We start from the raw sequence: 5,325 nt of genomic DNA, 5'->3' as shown, positions 1-5,325 counted from the left end.
CGCTGTCACTGGAGCAAGCAAGCCTCCCTGCTTGCTTCAGTGCATGGCTGCCGGCCGCCATCTTGGCTGACAGTTAATTTGCATAAGGATATGCTGATTAGCCAATGGGAAGGGTAGCGGTCGTACGCTAATTACCATGTTTCTCTTTTATTAGTGTAGATGATGGGGGAACCAAAGGAAGTAAACAAGGTAGCCCTTACCCTCAAAGTGCCTCTCTCTCTCTCTCTCTCTCTCTCTCTCTCTCACACACACACACACACACACACACACACAGAGGGATAAGCAATCAGAGCCTGGAGAAAGAAAACATTTTTAATCTGACCCTAAGGTCAGACTTTAAAGAGTTACTAAGAGGAATAATGTAAAGATAAAACTGCATTGGAAGAACTTCCTAACTTAACAAATATAATCTACATAACAAAATTAAAAGTATTTAGCAAATACCATCAAGACTGAACAACACGGGTGTTCTTTCTTATGCAAAATGAAAAAATGTTAACCTTGAAACCATTCTTTTCCTAATAGCATAGTTTTCCTTAGGGCCCACATGCATAAACTGTCTTTTATTCAAGCACTATTAGGCACACATGCAGCCAACTTTTGGCACATCTGTAAAGGCCCTCAAATGTGTTTTCTACCTAGTGTCCATGGTTATGTAAATGGTCTTTGGAGCAAGTTACCTCCATTGAAATCCTGCTTCTACCACCACAAGTGACAATAACAAGATTCCTAACACTGCTCCTTTAAGCATACATTCTGCTTCCTAACTACTCACAGGGCTGTTGAAAGAATTAAACGGTGTGACTGAGTGGTTGAGCGGCAACCTATGAACCAGGAGGTCAAAGTTTGATTCCCGGTCAGGGCGCATGCCCGGGTTTCAGGCTCGATCCCCAGTGGGGGGGCATGCAGAAGGCAGCCAATTGCTAATTCTCTCTCATCATTGATGTTTCTATCTCTCCCTCTCTCTTCCTCTCTGAAATCAATAAAAATATATTTTTTTAAAAATAAATTACTTAATATAGTGCCTGATTCATAATAGCTACTCAATCAAAAATAATACCTCAGGTTTATGAAACGCTTCCTATGGGCCAAACACTGTACCTTGTTGGTTCTTATTTTTACTATTCTTTCCATTCAGACTCTTGGTGGGTGCCTTACCCACCACCATCCCTTAGGGATCTATTCTCTCTCTGCCTTTTGAGGATGAAAATGGTTTTCTTATGTTAACTTGAAGGCTCATTTATAGCAATCTATTAAATATATTGTGAATTTACATCTTAAGCTTTAATAAAAAGTCTATGAAATGAAAATGATCGCCTCTCATTTGGAAATCTGAGGCAACTGGGAGCCATTAGGAAGGAGATTTGGCAAAGGGGACCCTTCCACTGGCCTTTGAAATCCCATTCATCCAATAATTCTCATTTTGTTGTGTTCAAAAGACTTTTAAATATTAGAAAATTTGGCAACACATTTGAAGAAAGTAAACCAATCCATATTGTTAAATAGAAATTACTAGAAGAAAGTGTCTCTCCTTCATGATGCTGACTCTGTTAACTGGCTGTTCTTACTACCCTGATCTAGATTCCAAGAGTTCTGAGAGATACGTGACTTTTCTGTGAAAAAGTAGGCTATCCTTGTCTTGGGTCACACAGTGAGCTCAGAGCTCAAGTTAGATCTGATAGGCATCTTGGTAACAATCTGACAATCAGGTTGAGGTGGAAATATTGTACACTCATCATTTGGCTGTGGAACTAGGAAGAAGTATGGGCCTAGCATGGTAGCTGAGCACGACTGTATGACTCTAAGGCTGGGCCTGAAGGCACGAGGCATCAGAAATCACAGCCAGGCACTCTCCCCCCAGGGAGCACACCCATGCATTTCCTTCCCCCTTTCCTGCCTGTCCCCCACCCCCGCACATATCCCCTAACCCAGGGGTAGGCAAACTTTTTGACTCGAGGGCCACAATGGGTTCTTAAACTGGACCGGAGGGCTGGAACAAAAGCATGGATGGAGTGTTTGTGTGAACTAATAAATTCAAAGTAAACATCATTACATAAAAGGGTACGGTCTTTTTTTTTTTTTTTAGTTTTATTCATTTCAAACGGGCCGGATCCGGCCCGCGGGCCGTAGTTTGCCCACGGCTGCCCTAGCCTCTAAGGGACCGTATGAGACTTGCAACCAGGGGAGCAATGGGCAGCAGCAGCTCATCCCAGGCTCACCCCCTGAACCTGTCTACAAGGCCCCCTTTTCTCAAACTTCCCAGTGAGCCAAAGCAGCCCAGCTATGGCTCTCCTGTTGCATCTTCTATGCCCTTCCTTGTTTCACTCTCCTAAGTATATTTTTGCTGCAGTCAACAAATTCTTGCTTGCTTTTCTACACACACACACACACACACACACACACACACACACGGAAATCACAGCCGGTGCCTGGGTTGGTCTCGGTATCCCTCTCTCCCCATCATGTTACTATAGGAGTTCCAGATATGAAGATCCAGTTTCTGCTGACTCAAGCCTTTCAGCCACAACAACATTCAGGCTAGGGATCGGGACCCTGGATCTTGGACATAGGAACATGGAAGGTGTCCATGGCAAAGGAGCTAGAGCTTTTGGAGAATTAAATGCAAGCCTTTTGTCTTTCAGTGGATCCTGAGAGCCAAAAAAGCAGTGCCCGTTTAGACTTCATCACAGGAAGACAGCATTCAGAATGAGGAGGAAATGTCCATGGCGCATGTACTCAGCATAGCCAGCTACCTCCACTGCTTCTCCACCACAGTCCCAGTTTAAGGACATTGATAAGCTGGAGCACAACCTAGGAAGGCTGACCAGGAGGGTAAGGACTCTAGAAGCTGTATTATAATGTTGTACAGTTTTATAAATCGCTGATAAAGACAATAGGGATGCTTAATATGGAGAGAGACAGAAGAAAATGTGGGTGAATATCATCATGTGGGCATAGTATTACTTTTTAATTATTGAGCTGCTACTTTGGACCAAGCACTGTCCAAGAGCCAGTGTGTGGTTTATGGGAGGGGATGTGGTTCAGGTAAGAGCCTTGCAACAGAATGGTAAGATCGCCTGGAGCCCACTCATGCCTCTGCTTTAACTCCTACGAGCTAGGCTGGGCATTCAGAGGGCGAGGTCCTTCTTCATGGCTCAGTCTTAAAGCCCAGAGCCTCTCCTCAGCCAACTGCCTCCTCTTCCCCATCCTGCGGGGTGCTGCTGAGTGAGGCAACACCTGCACCGCTGTCTAGGACTGGAAGTGCTGCCCAGCTCCCTCTGCAAGGAGGAGGATGGGAAGCATCTGCCCTGCTGTCTCAGGGTCCTCATCTCAGAGGCCTGAAGAGCAGAACAGAGCGGATGAACTCTGTGGCCTACACCTGGGGCTGGTCAGAAAATAGCTTTTGCCCTAGCTGGTTTAGCTCAGTGGCTAGAGATCAGCCTGTGGACTGAAGGGTCCCGTGTTCAATTCTGGTCAAAGGCACATACCTCGGTTGCAGGCTCAATCCCCTGGCCCTGGTGAGGGCTTCTATGGGAGGCAACCAATCGATGTGTCTCTCTCACATCAATGTTTCTTTCTCTCTGTCTCTCCCACTCCCTTCTACTCTCTCTAAAAAAAAATCAATGGAAAAATAGCCTTGGGTGAGGATAAATAAATATATAAAAATAAGTATAACTATTAAAAAAAAAGTTTTTGTAATCGTCTCTTTCCCCCATCCAGGAGAAGAGAGGAGGGGAGCAGGCTGCCACACTTTGGCCAGTCGAAGCTTCATTCTCCTTCCTCCTAGTCCTTTCCTCCCTGAGGTGGGTCCTTTAGGCAGCCTGAATTCTGACCAGTCCATTGTCTGAGTAGGTAAATGTTGCCAGGTACCATTTTTTCTTCTAGCAGAGTAGTCAGTGGTCTTCTGAAAGGGACAGAATTGGCCTTAGTTCAGCAACTACTAAAGCAGGTAGACACCCTTGTCTTGGGTAAACTTCTTGTTTTTCCTGGCAGTGTCTTAGAACTGCCTCACCTCGTAACATGCAGAATTGATCTCTGGGAAGAGGAGTGATTTGTGAAATATTTCAATGAACCACCCTAGGCCAACCTGCCTGGGAGGGTTGGTGGGAAGGAATGCCCTGAACTGAGGGAGAGAGCAAGCAGATAGAAGCTGTGGCCTGCGCCTAGGGCTGGTCAGAGGAAGCTGGCCAGGACATCCCAAGGCTGTGTGCTAAAGCCACTTCTGACAAAAACCTCAGGAGGCTGGCTGCTCTGGGAGGCTGCTTGAATGAGAGCCCTGGAGTCGGGAGCAGAGGGGCTGTAAGGCTTGGGACTGAAGACGGTTAGGATATCAGGCTTGTAGCTGAAGCATGATACAATGAAGCTGACTTCACTCAAATATCAAACACCGAGAATACTTTGGGCTTATCTGTTATTTATATGTAACCTGTTTGTTATATCTTGTCTTTGTTTTAGCCACCACGTGGAAGAACCAGAACTGAAGAACAGACATGGCCACAAGGCCTGGGTTGGCATCCAGACCACCACTTGCTGACGATGTGTTTGGGTACGTTACTCCATCTCTCCAGCCTTCATTCCTCAGCCTGTAAAATGGGGAGGGATGTTGGTCCCTGATCCTTTCCAACTCTAAGGTTCTATAGCTTTTTCAATGAAATTGTTGTGGAGAAGAAGACATAAGGCTTCCCTATCGATTGGAATATTTATACCAACCTACCACAAGGAATATTTCATTATACTAAGCCATGTGAACATGAAGAACAAGGTTAACTTGCTGAAGCAATTTTAGGTTGGTTTTCCTCTTACTAGCTGAAAAATCGACCCAGATGTTTACCAATAGGATCGATGGATACAAATATCAAGTCATACCTATATACTTAAGCATTAAGCTCCAAAGAAAATGACTTATTAGATACTCAATAACGTTTGTTGAGGAAGGTAGAGGAAGAGACTCTCTGAAAGATTTAAGTATTTAAGTACTATTTAAGAATCAGACTATAGCTGAAACCGGTTTGGCTCGGTGGATAGAGCGTCGGCCTGCGGACTGAAGGGTCCCAGGTTCGATTCCGGTCAAGGTGTACTGGGGAGGGTCCCAGGTTCGATTCCGGTCAAGGGCATGTACTGGGGTTGCGGGCACATCCCCAGTGGGAGATGTGCAGGAGGCAGCTGATCGATGTTTCTCTCTCATCGATGTTTCAAACTCTCTATCCCTCTCCTTTCCTCTCTGTAAAAAATCAATAAAATATATTAAAAAAAAAAAAAGAATCAGACTATAGATGAAATAAGTCCCAGCAATGATTTGCGTACATTGAAGTAGACTTACTCAAA

At 45.0% G+C, this 5,325-nt stretch overlaps 1 long non-coding RNA gene across 1 annotated transcript in view; it reads left to right on the top strand.

The window, feature by feature from the left end:
- Window positions 1-4,992, top strand: part of LOC102261094 — a 7,044-nt gene extending 2,052 nt beyond the window's left edge. Inside the window, exons 2-4 of the long non-coding RNA XR_001363413.1 lie at window positions 2,643-2,832; window positions 3,721-3,803; window positions 4,456-4,992. This is a non-coding gene — a long non-coding RNA (uncharacterized LOC102261094). The remainder of the gene's footprint in view (window positions 1-2,642; window positions 2,833-3,720; window positions 3,804-4,455) is intronic.
- The last annotated feature ends 333 nt before the right edge of the window (window positions 4,993-5,325 follow it).

Source organism: Myotis brandtii, unplaced genomic scaffold (assembly GCF_000412655.1).
Source record: "Myotis brandtii unplaced genomic scaffold, ASM41265v1 scaffold395, whole genome shotgun sequence".
NCBI lineage: Eukaryota > Metazoa > Chordata > Mammalia > Chiroptera > Vespertilionidae > Myotis > Myotis brandtii.
This window is presented reverse-complemented; position numbering and strand designations above follow the sequence as displayed.